Raw genomic sequence first — 21,605 nt, 5'->3', positions numbered from 1 at the left:
CTTTTAATATTGTAAACGCAATGCTTTTTTACTTTGTACCAGTTTACAGGAGAAATTATTAAAAGTTGCGCAAAAGCTTTTCTAATCACCTCAATCAAGCACGTGGGCAGTCGTTAGCATTAGGCACTAACCAAATCTTGATGAATCGTTGAGCAAGTGGCAATCGAGAAGTAATGTTCGCAAAAAAATCTTTGATCCTTCTGTTCTTGTATGAGATTAAATTAGGGACAAAGCGCTGTGCGTTTAGCCCTTTGTAAACGCCGTCAGGGTTGGTCCTTTATAAAAATCAGCATAAAAACCTATAAAGTTCGCTTAAAAGCTTTCCTTATTGTTTCATTTAACCTTTTCTGCCGAGACAGGTGTCTAGACGCTAATTAGGAATGTCCAAACTGTCCAAAACGTATGAAGTTATATTTTTGTATTTTTGTGAAATTATATTTTAACTACACTCTTGGAAATATGGGGTAATCACTACTGTAAAATAGATAACTGAATTGGTTTTCCACACAGTTCCTCCCCCAAACCCCCAAGAGAAACGTAAACGGCTGACGGCTTTGCCAGTGAATCTTCAGGTGAAAACTAAATTTCGGATAACGCGTGCCTTGTATATCCAGAGTTGGGGGCAAAATATCTTCCATTTATTTATTTATTTATTTATTTATTTATTTATTTATTTATTTATTTATCCTTAGGGCTAAGAGCTTTATACAAGGGAGTGGGGATATACGTATGGGGCGCAACACAACAAAAAAATGAAACAAGTGCAGCAGCAGCAACAACTCTACAGGTTCATATAAACATTCGTATCACAGTGTTAATAATGAAGTGCGAAAAGTTCGCTATTCTGGAGCCCAGCGATTGATCCGGGAAGGTGATCCCATTCACTTGATGGGCGAGTAACAAATTAATGTAAGCAAGTGTTAGTTAAGCAAGCCATAATAGGGACTTAGTAGATCTGATCGGTGCGGGAGGAAACACGTGAAGGTGCGGAAATCAGGGCTTTGCGCAAAAAAGAAATTGTAGTAATAATGTTTATGGAACAAGCAAAGGCGATTGTATTGCGCTTAGAAGCACGATAAGGTAGCTGCAAGGAATTTTTTTATATGTGTTACACTAGTTGTTCTGATATAGTGATGAAGAATGAAGTGAGAGGAATTGTTTCGGACTACTTGCACACTGATATTTTCAGAGTTTCAAAGCTCGGGTCCCAAATAGATGCTGCGTGCGCAAGGTTAGACGTCAGTAAAGTTTTGTAAACAGTTTTTTTCAATCAAGCCGGCGAGGAACGAAAATTGCAACGCAAGTAGTCTGACATGCGTTGTACATTACGTTGTACACATGCATTGGCCAGATTAGAGTTTTCGAGATATAACCCCTTAAGTACCGCGATATGTTATAACAGTCTCAAGCGGGGTGTTAATAATATAGTAAGCAGGGAGAGAATACGTGCACCCCGAAACACGCAAAATTCTGCATTTGGCAGGATGTTATATTTGCCACTTGATGCACCAAACTGATATGGCAGCGATATATTTTCGCAGTGTGCTAGCACTACTGACGTCCTTTATATTGCGAAAAAAATAGCAGCCACCAGAAAATAACTAGATGTTAGATGAAACACAGTCTGTCAGATCATTAATACATGCGAGAAAAAGAAGAGGACCCACACGACATTTTCAGGTACCCTTGTTAAAAGTGGGCTATGTGAAGATTCACGTTCATTGCTTGTCTCAAGGAACTGCAGCAACCATGAGGAAAGATTTGAGTCAAGGTCCATTTTGTTAAGCTTCCAATGGAGTAGCTTGTGGCATACCTCATCAAGGGCTTTTGCGAAATCAATAAATAAAAAATAAGCGCGTGAACCGCGGTTTAAAATTATAAGGGAATGATGACCCTTGTGTCTCACACAAAAATGTTTTACGAAGCCCGTGTTGCGCGCACCTAAATATTTGTAATAGGATAAAAGCAAAGGAATCACTGCTGAAGGATGAAAGGGAACCACCTCTTTGTGGAACCCCAACCAATGATCTACAGAATATACGGTCGATGCCATATCAACCACTCTACCGCGTAGGGGACCTTCTTTTTGACCCCAGGCCGTGGCTCGGGCAGTCGGCGACGTGTTCTGAAGCATTGAAATAGAGGGCAACCAAATGAATGTGCGCTTCATAGTTTTTCTTGCGCTACTAAACCCCGAACGTTGCCGTTAATTGTCTGTCCGACTATTCCTTGATTGAGCCGACCGTCTAAAATACAAAAGATGCTGGAAGGAGAAGTTCACTTAGGCCGCACAATTTCCAAGCCGCTATATCTGGTACCATACTTTACACTTCTCCACATTATACAGCAACAAGGAAGAAATAGCCATAGTTGAGGTAAGCCGTCAATACACCAATATACAACTCGTACTAGTCAGTGTACTTATAATTGCAAATGGATGTGCGCTTGATATTTTACGCAGCGACTAAATATATACGTTAAAAACTATTTCGGAGCCAAAAATACAAAAAGAGCTCGCGCTCGAGCCACAGCTCGTGGCGGCATTTGAAGTCTAACAGTAGCGAAAGGCTTCAAAAGATGGCTGGCGAGCAGTGGAACGCGAAAAACTAAATTCACTGCAGAATACCTCCACGTGTTTGTTGGGGGAGGAGCAAGAGGGGAGGAAAACAGAGTGAGTGGAGGGCGTGGGAAAGAAGAGAAGCATTTCTGTGGCAGCGGCGGCAGAAGGCTATCGTCACTTCACGACACCTAAATTTGCAGCGAAGTGAGCAAATACGCGGCCAAATATTTTATCCTACCGGTGGCACCAACACTCCCAGAACCGAGAGAATTCGTTCGCCTTCAAGAATACTAATGAATTCATACTAGAAATAGTTAATCTTTTCGCTTTCTTCTGGGAAGTGATATATTTTTGAAACGTTTGAGTGAAAGAAATAGTGGAAGAAGGCGTTAACACCAATGAGATACGACCCCACAAGCTTCAGAATGCGGGTCCGACGCCTTACCAACTGGGGTACTGTGGTGGTGTGCTGCCCTCCCCTTTCCAGGGTATTTATGGGAATTTGTTTAGGCGTACTTATGGCATCTAACTAGTACCCTTAGCAGCGTCCGGACAGATAACCCTTTTCAGCAGCATGAGATTTCCTCGCACATGACTTGGAAAAAGTGAAGAAATAGCACTCAAATTCAAACAGGCACTTTCGTACAACCCCGTAAGAATGCATTCATTGTTCCCGACACAGTACGCAGAGGAATGCCGATTCTGTAATCGATTAATCACGCTTCGTCATATAATTGTGGATTGCAAGAAAAACCCCGGCCTACTACCCTTCAAAATGCCCTATCCCCTGAGCAGTGAGAGATACCGCTGACTAGCGGTCGGCTGGAGAAGTAAGCACTCCTTGTAACCCGGTCTACGAAGGCAAGGTCAACATATGGCTTTCTTAACTAAGTATCCACTGCTACCTTTGAGCCCGTAAACGTTTCATCTTTCGCGCTCTCTCTCTCTCTTCCAACACTGTTTTTTTTTGTTTCAGTCATCCCCGCAAAACCAGGGAGGGTACAGCAGAATTAAGTCATCGTGGACGGCTCTTGGAGCGTACGTGCGTACGAAATGACGAATGTGTAGTTGGTTGCAGGGGGGCAGGGAATTGTTGGAACAAATTACTTCTGTCATGCACAAAACACGACACGATTAGAGAATGTTGCGGAGCACAGAAAACCCGCAATAAAACCTTATGAGTTTTCGTAATAATGACACTAAACCGTGTGGATTCCCTGCTGATTAATTACATCTTCGTCATTCTTACTCTACTTACCCGCTAGAAATGCACAATGATTAGAGGACCCTTGGGAGCTCTGTTGAAATCAGCGTCCAATCCCCTCGTCTCCTCTGAGCAAGCAGGGACCAGAGAAAAAGAAGAACAGAGAAAAAGAAGAAGAAAGAAAAAGAAGGAAGTAGGCGGAAGTCATTTATTCAAGACTTACGAAATAAAGGCATGTTCCGAATGAAGCTGCAAAGGAGTCCATTGAAGGCTGCCGCGAAATAAAACAGAGGACGCGAGACGGCGAAGTGGCCAAACCTTTCTGGAGGGTAATCACTCCCTAACTTTTTTTTTTTGCCAGGAAACACAGAGCTAGGTGCCCTTCCCTCCAAATTAGTCTGGTAGAAGAAGAGTTCCAAGAGGTTGCGTGCAGACGAGGATTGACATCAAGCTGAAACATAGCAAGCAGGCGCCTTAATTTCCCAAAAAGTAGGAAAAAGAGACGGGCCTGAATCGGTTTTTCTTTCCAAAGACTGGTCTTTCGTCATGGAGAAACACGCCTAGCATTGCACCTCGAGCTTAGGCGGACCGGCGGACAGTGATGGAACAGCCGTAATGGCCACGATCGCGCAACGCTAGCGGGACACGGTCGGCTTCTTGAAGTGCGCGAACGAGAGGAGCCCAGAAAATAGCGATTTCAGGATGCCTAGGTGTAAGGGGAATGTTGGTGCGTGGTGTCACCTGCGATTTCTTTTGCGTCAGCACTGAGGCTAAAGAGAGTGTGATTGATAAAACGTGTATGCCACTTGGTGTTGTGCAGAAGAGTCGAGTTGTTCGTCTTACAAACGGTGGAAGAGCTCACACCCTGAAGAAAAAATGCAAAAGTACGAATCCAGTACCTAGCAATGCAGATAGCACCATGGTTACGCATCACTGGTTAAAATTTGTGGCTGTCGGGGTACCCCACTCAGATATTGTAAAGGGCACTAGACGTGGTCGAACATAATTTTTCATTTCTCTAACAGCATGAAGTCTACATTGTACCGACAATGATTGCAGATGTCTCGTAAAATATGGAAGCTTTTGCACAGGAAAGAGCTTTGTGAAAACAGTTATTGTGTCATTCTTATCTTCGCTTCGGTGAGATCGATTGTGAAGATATATTTTCAAACCAACACCCCGTGATTTTTGGTATTGCAAGCCCTCTGATCTGAATAACTGTACCAGGAGGCACAGAGAGATCTGTATTACTTAAGACTGGTGAAAACAAATCTCCCAATACTAAGATAGCTTCAAGTGGCGTTGCAGACTACAACCACGCTACTGTTATGTTTTCCCCTTGTAGTAAGTTGTTACTAAGCTTACTTGGTACTTTGTCTTCTTGAAAGCTTTGTGAATGAACAATTGAGAAAATTCTGAAATGTCTAATTAAAACGCCCATTCTCCTTTTACAACAAATAAACAAAATTATAATCAGTATTGTTCCGTTTCTGCCAACGTGTTTTAGCCTACGGGCAGTTTTCGGGAAATCTTAAGGAATTCTGAAGATGAAGCCTTGTTTTATTTATTCATTGTAAGTTTTAACCAACAGCGATGGGGCTTCGCGGGTGATGCACTGATTACATGAGGAATATGGGGCAGACAAAAGACCACAGACACGGAGGAGTAGTTAATCAGAAAGGGGTAAAAATAAATGCCTACACGCCGCATAGAAAAGTGCACTCTGAACAAAGAAGAAAAAAAAAACTATGTTCTGATTTGATTGTAGGGTTTAACGCGCCGACGCAACGAAGGCGATGAGGCGCGTCGTAGTGGAGGGCCCCGGATTAATTTTGACCACCTGGGGTTCTTTAACGTGCGTCGAAATCTCGTACACACGGGCGTTGTTTGCTTTCCCCCTCCATTAGAAAAGTGGCCGCCGCGGTAGGGAATCCAACGCGCGACCTCGTAAGGAAAAAAATCTAAAGTAGAGCTTGTATACCATGACAAAGCATTCTGGTGAAACGGGTATTCTGAGTTGATATATATAGGGAACAACAATCAATTATAATTTATTTATTATTTTTTTATCAATTCTGTAAGCCTCGCGAGGATCTTACCAGAGCCTCTCAAGGCGCTGGCTGCGCACTACATGCCTGAGTCCGAAACTGCGTGCACTGCGCGAGTGTGCAACAATGGCTTCAGTGCGCATCATCGTGTTAGCGTGATGCTTAAACAAGGCCTTCAAACAGCCCAATGCGACCTGCGCTGTGTCCTTAATAGTAGAGTGGATTGCATTGGCGTGTTACGCAAACAGTAAGATGCCTGCGACGCGGGAGGGAAAGAGGCAGCTCTACGTTCATCCGCTAGGATAAGTTTTGGGGGTTTCCAAATCTCATTCATGCTAGGAAGTATGCTCAGTGGTAAATTACAAACAAACGCGTTTTGTTTCGTTCACTCCGCGGAGGGCGTGCAGCTTCGCAGGTCCTCCTTGTTCACACAGTGGAAGGTCACTAAACTTTTCTTACCCACTTCTCTATTAAGCCACCGAGCCCAGTAGCACGTGTTCAAAAGAAGACTTAGTGTTTAAGGGCGCCAGTCGAGAGCCGACTATATAGGTACGGAAATGGGGCCACATTTTTCAATTGCATCGAGAAATGATGTCATTTGCCGAACCGAATGTCGAAATAAAAAGTGGCTAAAAGTAGAAAGCTACTTCGTTTACGAAATTCTCCCCAATGACACCTATGGATCTTCGTTACCACTGCCGCACCCTCGCTCAAAATGACCCCCTTTCACACCAACCCAAATTTCATTAGGATGGATCCTGCAGTAGCCTCTATTTTGATACGTCTTCTGAGTGGTCTAGCCTCGCGACGAAATAGGGACTAATCCCCGGCAGCGTGTGTAGTAAGTTACAGTTTGCATTATTTCACATTCGCCGAATCTCTGAAAAACTGTTTGGTTGTGGCGTTAAGAGCTTAGTTGCGGACCCACGTGCACGGAGATATGGTACTTACCTTTCACATTCCCATCCAGGCTATAGGAATAAATCGCTTAAAATGTGTTTTCAGATAGCGCGCTGCAGTCGCTGGCATCAATATTTGTGTATGGTAAACCATTTAAAAAACGGTTGGTCTCAATATTCGCAAAACTACAACTTCGACAGAAGAAAAATAATAAAGTTTTTGCTTAATATCTGCGTCGCACTTGCTCTTCACAAAAAGGATGACAGTAACATTGGTCATTGCACAACGACTGAAGAAAGCGGGAAGAGCAGCATTGATGAAGAGGGTACACTCAATTGAAAAAAAAAAGGATATCGCGGGTTATACAAACTTTGTTTGCATATCGCAAGCAGCCAGTCTTGACGTTCCTCAAACATTTTTTTGGCGCCTATTTCACCTGATCCTCTTCAATTACTAGTTTTCTTTAAAACTTTTAGGCCACAAAATATTTATAAGCGGAGATGTCCTATGTCTTCAGGCATTTGGTATGGCATGTTGCGCTAATTTTGCGTACTCTCGACGTATTTCTGGCAACTAAAAAGGCTATATCATCACACTTTCCACCGAAATAATCGAGTAACTACTGAAGATCTTCCGCACCTTTCTATAAATGAATCATTGTAGTAAAGGAAGGGAAAATTTTTATTGTGTTATTATGGTTGCATCTGAACCAAGTTCCTTTCCCTGAAAGCTGCATGTATTTGCCTTCCAAATAATAAAAAAATGCTAATGAACGAATCCGTGCGCCATAAATAGTCCGACCCCTTCGGCCCAAAAATGATATTAGAGTGATAAATCTCCTTTTATTGAAGCCAGTATTTTTTTATCAAATTATCTATTTTTGTAGCTCCTCACTTGTGCGGGTGCCTATATTTTGATAGAATTATTTAGAACTCATGGGCGCATCCCGGACAAAGTTAATACGGCGATACATTCCGTTGACTCGCCTAATGTTGAAAGTTCTAAGTGCGCCTCATTTCTGGAAATAAACGAACGTGTTGTGTCACACGTACTATATACATTCACGCAGAATGGTGCTACCCTAGAACACGGAATGTGAAGCGCTCGATAGGAGCCCTGATACATCACGCACCCACACGTCGAAGCCGCGTTGATTGGATGTTTTGCACGCTCATTAACTACGCTCCCTTTTCTTGTGTCTCAGCGGCCGTTCCACGCAGAAACAAAAATATTTCCTTCAACCACTAGAATGCAACGATTTTTAAAGCAGTCAGCCAAATTCTATGAAGCATGGAAAATATAAATTCCTGAACCCTTTTTTACGATTTAACGTGACGCCTATGGGCAGTTTTTCGCCCTCTGCCCTACCCTGTTTTATACCTCCCTAGCAAACCGAAATTGCATGACCCTTCCTTGTTTCACGCTGCACCAAAGATTTATTGGTTCTCCGTATTCACGCATACCCTTTTATCTGAGCTTACGCAGGACCTGGGTACTCCAGTTTATTGGTTTTAAGTGTGGAGCCCGAAAACAAAAATAGAACGATATTCATTGTTTTGGCGGACTGATCTCCGTTTTAAAAGGGGAATACGTTGCAAAGCCTGAAGATTTTACGTGTGCGACATTTCTCATTATGCATAATAAACTATGGTCGTCGAAATTTTCGTGGTGGCCATAAACTCAGGCCGTCCGGGAATGCATTAGTCCTGTTTTTTTTTATTTGACGTTGTTTTTGATTTCTTTGAAAGATTGACGGTGGACCCTCTTGACTAGAAGTCAGGAGGTCAGGGTATTTGTGCAGATTCATTGAAAGCAAGTATGAAGTGAAGAGCTCTACGCAATAAAATCACCGACTGCATGAAAATTCCCCTTAAAATCTTTTGAACGTGTTTATCCCTTCAGGTCTAAAGTATAAGTGCTAGCTTCGTGGGGAAAATAAGGGATAGCGTTCAACGTTAAAACGTAGTGCCCTGTGCGGGCATCTATCCACCTTTGTACGTATACTCGGAGGAGTGTAAACACAGGCCCTGAAATTCCTTTTTATCCCGTCAGGTGCAAATGGGAAGTTTCTCATCCCAACCACTACCACACAAGGTGTCGCACCAAGTGTGGCTAGTCTGATTGCTCTTCCTCGCCGCCCCCCCCCCCCCCCCCCATCATAAATTGCCAGTGAAGCTGAGGAATGTGTACACCCACAAAGTGTGCCGGTATAAAACAGTTTACCGTATCCTCGCGGCTGTTTTCTATAAACTTACAAACACATAAGCCCGCTCGGTAACAGCTATGGTTGCTCGAGAAAAACTAAGTCGTCGGGCGCTTTCCAGGCGAGCGAGTAAACCTTAAGCACATTTGTTACGTAAATGTCGCACCACCTGCGGTTAACCAGAGAAGAAAAGAAACCTCGAGCATAGCAAGCCAACATGAGAGAAAGAGAGAAACATCTTCAATATGGTAGAAACTCTCCAAGTCTGCACAAAACAGCACTATAAATAAAACAAACAGTTTGAATGAAATGTGAAAATAGTTACCGATAACACTTTACCTGGCTACAATTGACAATTTTATGAAAGGCCGTGTAGTCAATATTTCTCTACTGCCTCCTTGTTAAGCACTTCAAATAGAAAATATTCGATATGGCGCCTACACATTGGGTTCGTTTATGGCACAAATAGGAATCCACTACTCCACAATAAAGACGGACAAAAACAGGGCGAAACGGTATTAATGATTAAGCATGCTGTATCGACGATTTCATAAAAGAAATCAAAGGAAAACAAACTATCTACAAAGAAGAGAACGAACAAACAAGGAAACGTTTTTTGGCGCATATAATAAGGGCCGAACAAACATACACTTTGCAAGGACAGCGTAGCAGAGGGCTTATTGATACACAGCAATTTATTAGATGTCACATCTCGTCCAGCACTACGCATACTTTGCAGCGGTTTTTAGTAATCTACGGTTTTCTGCGTGATAAAAATTAATATTGCAAGCCACATTCTTCATTAAGGCTTCGTATGTTACTAGGTGAGTACCAAAATTCTTTAACACTGACCAATCACTCATTTCGTCACCTATAAAATCGGTAACAGTTGTCCGCAAAGGGTAACAATCTTGACTGAGGGATCTGTAGCAGAGCAAATTTCTTGCTTGATTAGTTAGCCAAGAATGTTGAAATATATCTCGCAAAAAGACAAGTTAAGAATTTTGAAACATTGCGAGTGCTGGTTGACCTTCTAACGCAGGAACTGACATATCATTATTGGAGGACGGCGTTAACCCTAATATTATATTCTTCATTGCTATTGCAGAGCAAAAGTACGAAGCCCCTCTTAATATTTGTTAAACTTGCTCTTCTACTCGAAGCTTTTTCTTACTAATTTCCCACGCCACACGGCTTGCCGAATTCAAACGAGTGCAGACAACACAGTTAAGTCGCACCCAGTTTCAGAGTATGTCTATAGGATTCCCTTTTACAAATCGTAATGGCCTCGTAGCCGAAGCAGACAGATCCTTGCTTTCAGGTTCTGTAAACTTTGGATACTCGGCGAGGATTTCTTCCATCTTTCAGCTGAGCATGTTCATCAGCCGCTTCGAGAAAACTTACCTCGCATGTTCGCGAACATCTCTGACGTCGTCTGGAGAGTCAAAGATGAGATTGTGCAAGTGTCCCGGCTCTCTGGCATCGTCAAGCTGTTGTTACAGCTTTTTTCCAGAGCGGCCACAACATTATAACCAATGTTGATATAAGCTTTAATTTGACTTGATTTGATTTGTCTGTTGTGCGTGATTGCTTTCTATAACCAGTTGGGACTGTCCTCCGTGAATATTAATCCGTTATTTTGTACTGCTACCGAGTTGTACGACTAGCAACTCTTTACCGTGGATCATCGGGACCGGGCGGCAGTTTTATGGCACCACCGTCACTTCAGCGAACACAGCCGCCCGTGGCGAAGGACTCGTCAATGGTATGGCGGTGGCGGACAGCACGGCGTATTTGTGCAAGGCTTTTTGTCGTTCTGCAGAGGTGCTGCGTGCAAATGCTACATAGCCACAATGACTTTTTCAGATAGGTTGATATCGAAAGTAGTGTTGACCTTTACGACGCATGCCCTGTGAATGATTTACGTCTATACTAAGTAATTGCAAATCGCACGCAGCGCTGAATGCGCCACACCGGAAGTCAAGCTGGAAGAGCAAGTCCGTTTCTTCGCGCGAAATTTTCACGCAGTATTGTTGCCTGCGTGCAGTTTGGCAAATCGAGGAACATATCGCAGTAAATGCTCCTGTAAAACCGGAGTTGGCAGTCAATCCAATTATGCTACGGTGCAAGCCTTTGGCCGTTCTTGAAGGTAAAGCGTCGTGCATGAGCGAAAGGCAAAGTTGGGGGTATCTTTTAAGATTTACTCTCAAAGAAAAAGGCTGAGGGACGACGCTGCGTAGCCTCACCACTTCCGGTCTATAAGTGATTTATTTAACAGAAATACTTTTACAAGAGCCACCCGGAATCGTTTCCAGAGTAAATGCTGCACGACAGTAAAAAGACATTGCTTGACGGGGAAAAGCACTGCTTTACGCCGGTAATAGGACTTGGTTGCTGGGTAGTTGGTCCGTGGTTTTGCAAAAAACAATTACTGCGTGACGGGACGACGAAAGACCGGAAGGAACCAAAAAACTGCCTTCATTTTCACAACTGAAGGATACTGCCATGTTTTAGAACAAGCTGTCACAAAGGTTTCAAAAACAGAGGCCGTTGTCCCATGTTGTACTACCAAACAAAGTCCACGGTGCGAAAAAAAATTCAGAAATTATGGGATTGCTTTATTATTGCATAAACATTCTTTTGCGGGTTTCCGCTTCACCAACCTTGCACTTTCTCGGAAGCAATAAATGCCTAAACACAGACAGCTAATCACGTGAAAGCGCGGTAAAGAAATTGAGCGGCTTTTGTTCAATTTATTGAGTTACCGGTGGATCCCTGCCGCTTTTTGCAGAGTTGTGGCGAAGGCCAACACGAGTCGATGTAAGCATGTTGAATGAAGGATGCGGTGCTACTTTGGCTATGACTGCTGCCAGACCACGTTGCGAGATAGCGGAGATGCTGGCGTTGTTTTTAGGACGAAGCAGCACAACAAATTTCTCTTTGGCATACAAGAGCAAGCTTCTACTTGTAGCGTGGCGGCTTCCGTTGGGGGCGAACAACAGTCGTCCATGCGCCACCATCATAGTTGTCCTTCGATGCTATCGACGCTAAAGGCGGAGTCATCGGAAATCTGATCACTGCACTTTCGCTTACGTGCATCCATCGGTTGTTGTTCAGTTGGTAGTAGGTTGTCGTCACTGTAGCGGTAGCCATGGCCGAGCACGGCGTTACCGTGTCGAGAGGAGGTGAAGAGGTGACAGTCAGCGTCTCGACCAATTGGCTTTAAATCTCGCAGAGACAAGTGGGAATGTATCAGGACTCACTGAGAATAATTTGGCGATGGTCAAGTTAGCAGTAACAGCGTAAATAATACCGACCGCATCATCGAACGACGGCGGGCAGCCGACCCCTCTTCGTCTTCCTCCACCACCCAGCCGCACACATACCAGTCAACGTCAAAAAAGACGTCTCCCTATTCGCCTGCTGAAATAAGTACACGAGCAAATCTGGTACACGAAATCTTTGAAGCGCCACGGACACAAACACAGCTGCCCACTGATGAGGTAGACATCGTCGGCCGTCAAGAAGCAGTTTTAGCGCGAAAAAGGAGCGTGAGGCAGAGAGTGCAGAATGATCAGCTCGGCGCCTCACAGCTTCGCTGGCAATCTACTTCGGTAGGACAAAATGCTCCTCAGTCTTTTATCCTTCCTTCTGTTGGAGGTATATAGAGAGGGCTTTAAGGCACGCTATCACGTGCAAAGTTAGTCATATATTGTAGTGGGCGACTACTTCCAACATCTTTCAATTTCAATACAGGGTTGTGAGCATTGAAGATATTTTATCCGTTGCCCTAACTTGTCTACTGGATTAATTCCAGTGATTTCGGGACGACACTAACTCACTCAGGTGCTACTCTCATATACGTGCAATATACTTAGCTGATATGCGGTAGCCGTGTGGTGCTGTAGCATGAACAGGTTTCACACTTGAAGTCACATGGACTGCTTTGTTCAGTTTTAGTGGGTCGCTCACTTTTGCCGCAGGAATGGCTACTACTAAAGTTGGCAACTGAACATTAAACAGGTGTATGTGAAGGAACAATACCATTCGAAGACTGAAATTTTATCGTGGACCTTCTTCGCGCCTGTTCTTTGGAGAAACGGAAACATGATTATGTTTCTACGCTATTGGCCACTCAGTATTGCTCGAGGGGCTCTTATGTTCACTACGAAGCCCCACCCCCACCCTCTCCACTAAATGGAGATTATAATGTAGATAACCGATTTTAACCAACCAAATGTACATAAATTAGCAAATAATCCCTCCAACAAACAGCTACTTCGTTCAATGTGTTATGAATAAGGCCTCCTCCCACTTACCTTCTCCGAACCCCTTAAGCCATCATGTTATCCTATTTCAGCTTTTTCATCGACACATGTGACAATTATGGTTATTGCAATCTTAAGACCGCAATTTCACAGAAATGACTTTGCAAAACTAAAACAAAAAAACATTTATCACCATTTTACATCCAGGCTACCATCTTTTGCGCCAATAAATCGTTCTGGGAAGGCGGACTCTTGCGGGTGTGAGCATGATCAAATGCTTGTGGAAAGAAGTCCCAAGAAACAGCTTTCACATAATGGCCGTGAGGCATCAATTAAATATCATCGGAGGCTCCGAAACAGAAAGGTTTGGTTTAGCCGTTAACCCCTGTTACACAGCCGTTTTCGTCGGTTGTCATTCAGGATGGCTCGCTAATGACGCGTCGAAGAACTGTACGTGGATCCACGAACGACTTTCGAAGGTAAATAATCATTATACCAAGCAGGTCATTGCAAGCTAGATGTGTTCACTCAAAAGAGATAATACGCGCGGAGCACAGTGGTACAAAACCATGCCCTGTCACACTCAGTTTTATCATGCCGTGGTTTGTGTTCATTATCGGCCTAATTGATCATGTGCTGTTGGGGCTAATGATATGTCATAGGATGTTTCTCCTATCACATGTAGATTGGGCATGCTCGCTAATGACTCCGCGAGTGAACGCTAAACGATTTTGCTGCATAAATACAACAAAATATTTCTTTTCCCTGCAAGTTACCTCCGTATGACATTATCTCATCGTTAATATTGCGGTGAATACGTAATTGAGAGCTGGCACACTATTTGCTACATGCGTGGGGATAACGAAGTTAGGCACAGATGCTTTCTATTTGCACTGTTCTGCAGCAAACAGCAAGATAAGAGTGGTAGGGGGAAGGTTGCGGTGAATATGCGGTGTTAAAGATGTCAATGATCGTTCCCAAAACTAGTTTAGCATATCGAGGACTAAAAGTATTGTTAATCAAAGGTTCAAGGTTTTATCATTGAATTTCTGATTGTAAAAGACAATGCATGCTACTTTGAGCGGTGAACTGTTGTTTCCAGGGGACAGAATACAGCAGGATTTTCTCCAATCAGGGTAGGTATTAACGAGAAAAGAAGTCTTCAACAAACCAAATCGCCGTCTGTGCTTTTACTGCTAACCGCTTGTATTGACGCACTGAAACAAAAGGGACATATCCCTAAGCGAAAATAATGCTCTCCTGTAAAATCACTTTCGAAGCGTATCTGCAGCTTACAAACAGACTCATCTTTTTTTTGTGTTCTAGTCAAACATACGTTCAGTTTTCATTTCTACATATGTGTCATACGCACACTGACGCTAATAAAATCCTTCAGCACTAACGGATGTGTTCTATCAACAAGAGCATTATGATATAATCTAAAATCAAACATGAATGGAATATCATTATTTAAAAAAAATACGTATTGTCTTCATTAGCCTCTTACGTTCATCCGACTTTAGGGCCCGGATTTCTAACTTTATTTACTGTTGCCTTGCCCATCATTTTCCTTATCTTGAGTACGGTGATGAGTAGGTCAGCTACCAAAACTATTTAATGTCTACCAAGCACCAAATATGATTTCAGAGGAAAACCGAGCAATTCCCTCAAATATTTTTTAGATAAACTTGGTATTTGAACAACGTATGAGTACGAGCAAGTTTTTACTCTATTATTACTTCGTTAAGAGCAGTAAAAAACACAGGATGAGGGAGATAAGGACCAGCGTTAGTGCTTGCCTCCCTCGTCTTGTGTTTTCTTTATTGCGCCTAACGAAGTAACAATAAAAACTTGGCATTGTCCTAAAACAACGTCGGTTATATTTAAACCCGTGTAAATGTATTTTCTGGGGTGCGTCACTTTTCCTCTTCGCGTCATCTCCTCCTCTAAGGACATTGCACACATTTACGTTTGCCATACAAATCAGGCTAGTCAGAAAAACAGCGATGGGATTAACGTCAAGAAAAGGTTGAACTTGTGGTTCTGTCCCTTCAACTTGCTGTTGCTTTTTGCCTTACGTTAGCATACCACCTGATGTCTGCCATGATTACTGCCTCACGCATTAAACCGAGCAATTTGGTTCCAAGTTGCCGCTTACCAGTGAACGTGATTAACCAAATCGTGTAACATTCAGCGCTAGCCTGAAGAATTTTAAAAGTTGGCGTCGGTTACTTCGTATGGCGGGCGAACGTGGCCACAAAACATACATGCACTAAGCCGGCGGAATTCCGTAAAAGTTAGTTAACGTTTTGTAGTTCGAACCCGCTGCAATTATTGAACATAAAAGGGTTGGAGCAATAAGATGATATAAATGAGTGACCACTTGGTTTTGTAGCAAAAAATGCCGCCTCGAATGCAACAATGCTTTTATATTGTGCTGCACGCCGGCATTGCGTCTGTGTATCCGCACGACACACGTAGTAAAGTTTACTACGTGGACACCACGTGACCCAAGAATATTTTCCCGCGTTACTGCAAAATGTTGTCCCTGAGTTGGATATCACTGCATTCTTGTCAACCCATAGTACAGCCGTGGGTGCGTTTCGGCTGTAGACAAAATTGCTATCACATGCAAAATGTTCCCTTAAGACATCTATAACCATGCACAAGAGTACCTTGACGCAGTAATTGCAATGCATATAGACAAATTGCGGCTTATTGACGTCTTTGCTTTCAGTGAGCTATACTACTAAAAGTCTTACGCTTCCTCAAAACTGCGCATACGGCTGAGAGCCGCACAGTGGGGCATAAATCCCTGAAGGAAGGCTGGTAGATTAAATAATGGGTTATTGCCATGTTAGTGTTATTTCTGCGCCGACTGGGTGGTATGCACATATCCATATACAAATACCACTCGGTGTTCTGTTTATTTTCTTGCTAACTCGCAGCGATTTCCGGCACAAATACCCGAAAGAAAAAAGTAAGGATGCCTTTATCATGCAATAAAAATAAAAAACAAATTGTACGTAAATACACAAGGAGCCAGTGGCTAAGAGCAGTAAAGGCAGTTTCACGTGCCACATCGTCCACGGTTGAGAAAATCTCAAGACAACGGTCAGTGCTATCACTTTTAAAGAAGACCATCAGAGCCAAGGTTATATCCGTTTTCTTGAGGACACATATTTATTCCAACGCGTGAAGTGCCCGAGAAAAGAAGTATGAGTACGCTTGCGTTTACACTCCTTGCCAAGCTAAAACTTATTAATTCACAGAAATACATTTAAGGAGTAGACTTCTATCACAGCACAAGTGAGCGCACGTGTGCGTGCCTGTGTGTGTGTGTGTGTGTGTGTGTGTGTGTGTGTGTGTGTGTGTGTGTGTGTGTGTGTGTGTGTGTGTGTGTGTGTGTGTGTGTGTGTGTGTGTGTGTGTGTGTGTGTGTGTGTGTGTGTGTGTGTGTGTGTGTGTGCGCCTGCGTGTGTTGCATTCGCGCCGGCTTCATTGTGTCTATATTTGATGAACCGGCTGCAGAATGGACAAAATCCTCATTTACGTTACATTTTAAACTATGATTGATATGAATTTTACATGTAGCCTAGAATTACGTTGCCACGCCCTTTTTCCAATTTTTGTTCTCACCAAAAAAACAAAACCTAGAAATATGATATACAGAAAAGCTTGTTATAACCGTTAAAATAACTGTGGGGGGGGGGGGGGGGTGTTGGCAGTTGGAAGGAACTATGCTGGCCTTACGTTACCGTACACGACATGGAACCTAAAATGAACTGGCTTTATTTCATGTTTTACCCCTTCCATACAAACATTTATTAGAACACATGACCGCATTTAACGCTAATAAAACTGAGAGTCCTTCTACGCAGTCCTTCCACGCAGTCCTTCCTCCCAGTCCTTTCACCCAGCGGAACCGAACAGGCGCTATGGTCTGACTTTCTGTGTTGGGGTTGAACTATATTGGGCATTTGCTATGTTTAGTTATAAGGAGAGTGGCGCGATTTTTACGTCACAGACAAAGGACCCACATGATTGGTGGGCAGAGACAATGGGGATTTATTAAAGGAGAGATACGTCAGTCACAGCGTACGTTTTAGTGCGCCGCACAGGTGGCCACCGAGGAACACGTGGCATTGCGCATTGTCAGGAGGAAAGAGACGCTGTGTGTCGCTAGGAGCATACACTGCTCGGGAAAGAGGTGGTGGCAGTGCATAGGAGTATCGAGTGTTGCTGTAACCTTACTCACTCCGTAGACTACTCTGAAACAAATAATGTGGAAAAGACCAAGCTTACCTTATTTTCCACAAAGTGGTAGACTTCATTTTTAACCACAACTGCATTGCTCGGAAGACACTCTTTCACAGGCAACAGGAACCATTTTACTTCAAAATGTGAAAACCCTGAGAGATTCGTTTCTTTATACGAATTTTTCTATACGCTGAACAGAGGCGCTGAGCAAATTGTTGCTGTGGAACTAAACCTTGGGATCCTTAGCCATATACACAGTCGCTGTGAAATCCTTCATCCACGTATTTATTGACACATGATGCAGGAGTGAAGCTTAAAAGCGTATAATTAAAACGCTCATATGCCCTGAAAAGACTTGTCATTATGTGTCTTTGATTATGTAACCAATATTATTTCGTGGTTATTTATCCACATGACGATAAACAGCAAGGTACATCATTGGGCTGTCCTATCAGAAGGCGCCGTTTGTAGAGACATTTTCTCACATTGAAACGTTAAGAACAATAACAAAAAAGCTGTGTCGCCAATGAAGCTGGCCCTTGAAAGTCTCATTAAAGCTTTCTGTCTCTTTGTATTTCTTCCATTCGCTGTCTTTCTCTTTTTTCTTATCGCTCTTTCTACCTAATATACAAAGAACTTCGACACAAAAAGGCTTTGCATTCATACGTGTTTGATCGTTTCAGTAAATTCTTTTAGGCACAGACTCAGAGGGCTGTTGCGCACAATATATATAGTCAGACCAGACTGTATTCACCGCTGCGTTGGCTTTCGTTTTGATTAGTGCGATGAACAAATTACGCTTGGCCGCCGGCCTATCAGTTTATGGTTGTACAATATCTTACATGCTGACAACTTCGTTATGTTTTGGCTGAGTTGTGAATGATAGTTTAAAGCACACCTGCCGTTGTTCTTCAAGAAGCAGTGCAGTAAAATTACTGAAAAACTGAAAAAAAAAAAAAATTCGGGACGTACCCGCTAGCTTTGATGCAAATATTGTCGAAGGAAAATATAATCCTGCTGTTTCTGCCTCATGGATGCCCCTCTTTTCTCCCCGTCCCCTCCTCCCCCCCCCCTGCCATCACGCTATACCCCTCCTCTCACAATGAACATGAAGCCGGGTTGCTAAAGTATATTCAAATTCTCCGAATTCGCGGCTCACGCCATCAAATGAAACCTTTTGTTTCTGTTGGCAACTTAGAACACTGCTACGAGGTCAAGCCTGGTGCGACGAGCCTTCTTGCGTCAAAATATTGTTTTCAAAGCGCATTGTCTATTTGCTGGCGCAAATACCAAGCAAACATTTATTTCCAAATAAACGAACACTGCGAGCACCAGTTGTCACTTGATGCTTTTCCTTCAAGTATGCCCGATGTTTTCTCTTTTCCCAACAATGGTAACGAGTATGGAAACACGGAGCAAACAAAAGTATATTTCTAAATTTGCCGGTTCGGAAAGATTATTTCTTCATAAGCTCCTTGAAGAAGTTTTTGAACTCGCCAGCGGGTAGCTGAATCAGGGGACGGATGGGCGGACGGACAGACACATAGACAGCAGACGGACAGACAGAGCAAAAGTTTTGGGTTTAAGTAGCCTAATAAGGACTGTCTTCTTCAAAAACAAATCCGCGGATTTCGCATCCGGTGTGCGAAGTAAGCAATGAAAGCATGATCAGGCTTGCGCTAAGGCGGGAGAAAGGCTGTAGTGCGGTCATTTTAGCGTCCGTTTAGCTGTATAAAACGTCGAAGTTGCAATATAACCTGTCATAGTTTTATACCTGGGTGACGAATTTCAAAATAAATCAATACGCCCTGCCAGATATCAGATTATACTTTCGTTAATTGCGAGTTGAGAAGAAAACCACAAACGTGTTTCCTTGCCTTCTCCTTCAGCGCAAGGACATGCGTCTTTGTAGTATCCACCTAAAGTTGGTTTGCCTCTGCAGTCGTCATGAAGCCAAGAGTTTGGATGGCATGTTCTCGTCCTATTCTCTTGCAAACAGCATAGTCCTCTCCTGCACTGCCAGTTAAAGCGACATGGTGCGCCTCTGGGTCGGTTCTGCGAGTAGCGTACAAATAGTGCAGACCTTGAATGCACCGGGTGCTTTCTCAATGACAATTGTGCATAAGTCTACAATAGTTTCTTTGAGAGACCCCAACTAGTTTACAACGTTCACTGTAGCGTAGTTAATCATGAGTTTTACCCTGCAGCGTGCTATTAGAAGGCATGTATTTGGTAACGTGATTCGCGTCTACGACCTAATAACAGCTTTACTTGAAGTGCAAGGTTCGTGCCGCATTTGCAAGCAACTTTACCAATGTGCTATGAAAAGGCACAGGGAAAGTTTGAATAAACTATTCGCAAACCCTTCGCCAACTTTGCAATATTCGGTTGGGCCTTTCTTATTCAATAAAAAAGACAAATGAAGCTTTCGTGGTCAATTTTTTCACTGTTCTGCATGAAATTGACAATAAGGTATCTCGGTCTGCACTTTGCTGAGCCTTTGTTGTTTAATATCAATAATCAACTAAATGACGATTTGTTTTACGTTGCTCAATAAAATAAATTAGTTAAAAATTTTACTCCAGGCGTATTCGATTCAGCCTCGTGTTTACTGGATCCTGGTATCATTCATTGGGTTCAGCTCTTAATAAATTTATTGAATCGCGTGTAGAGCACCTTTTCGCCGAACGTGGTACTGATGAAGGTATTCATTTTGTCCCATTCACAATTCTGCAAGGAGCTTGCATTGACAACTGGTTGGTAAAGGTTCGAATGCATCACTGAGTCGAGAAATTAACACTAGGACTGTTACCGGTTACCTATTAAAGCTTGGTCGAACTGAGGAATATCGTTATTCAATTTGATCTAAAGTCAGCTGCCCAGGTTTGTGTACAGGAGTATAAAGCCGCGCGAAGGATCATTGTAGAAGAAAATGTCCACTGTATGTGACCTGGCGAGCACAAGTTATGGAGAAGGTATAAAGCACCGTGTATACGTCAAACCTTGGCCAAGTTAGCCAACTTATGCGTAACGCGGCACACTAGAAACTAAAAGTGGAGATTGCTATGAAAACCAGGCTAAGCAATAAATCTCTCAAAGCGTTTGGTGCCTCTGGGTAATTCCCACGCTTCCCAAACTTACCAGAAGACGGCGTCTACATGATATGTCCTGACACAGCAATGCTAAAAATATGCTTACAGAAAGACAGCACTTGAATTGAAGGATAGCCATTATAATCATAGCAGCAAGCGCAGTTATTGAAAAAAGAAATTCTTCAGGCAAAGAACCTGCTTGTTCTTTTAGGCGCATGTGCCCTTCGCTTGTTTAGCTGCACAAATGACAAGCCTAACAATGAGGTTTAAAACGGGCCATCAGTCACGCTAGAAAAAGCTCTGAAAGCTCTGAAGTATATTCGAAGCATTTCAAAGCAAAGCTCTCGAAGGAATCAGTCAAAAGCTTTGTAAATTCGTTGTGAGCACTTGTGAACAAAGGACTGCGTCATAATAAGGGCCAGAAGAGACTGCCTTGATATTCCAGCTCTCGGTTTCCGTTCTTTTATCCGTAAATTGATGAATTTTACTGGCTGAGCCATTTTTCTTGATCTCGAAACATGATTTTCATAGAATATTAAGCCATAGTCATTGTTTTATGACAAAAATGAAGAAGTTGGTTATGACGCTGAAAAATGTGGTTGCAATCCTAGTTTTAAAATGCACTATTGTATAGCATGCTATGGCTATACTGCAATGCTATTGTACTATATGTAATAAAAGCGGTATCCCTATGTAAATGCTGCAATGACATTGTTTTAATGTATCGGAACGAGGCACATGCGAAGTCGTATCTTAACTGCGAAAGGGGGATGTGACCATGTGCTCCGTTAACAGAAAAGCACACGAGGATATTTCTAATTTGGCTAGAAAACTCCAACAGCACCTTTTTTTTACTACCCGTATCCCCCGCAGCGCAGACGGTCATAATTGTTACACTTGCGTTAGCCGATGGATGAAAGTAAAAATTTTACATGATGGTCGAAACAAAACAGGAGGTAAAGATTGCGGAGCTCTCTTGAGCGCGTGCCTCGCAGCGACCGCCACGTCCCCCGCTTCTGCAGGGATTTTAACAACAACAAAAATACTCCAGGGCTGTAGTTCAGTGCTACC

The sequence above is a fragment of the Haemaphysalis longicornis genome, unplaced genomic scaffold, assembly GCF_048455015.1.
Source record: "Haemaphysalis longicornis isolate Haplotype H1 unplaced genomic scaffold, Haemaphysalis longicornis Haplotype H1 scaffold_10, whole genome shotgun sequence".
Classification (NCBI taxonomy): domain Eukaryota; kingdom Metazoa; phylum Arthropoda; class Arachnida; order Ixodida; family Ixodidae; genus Haemaphysalis; species Haemaphysalis longicornis.
The sequence above is the reverse complement of the archived record's forward strand: the minus strand, read 5'-3'. Positions refer to the sequence as shown.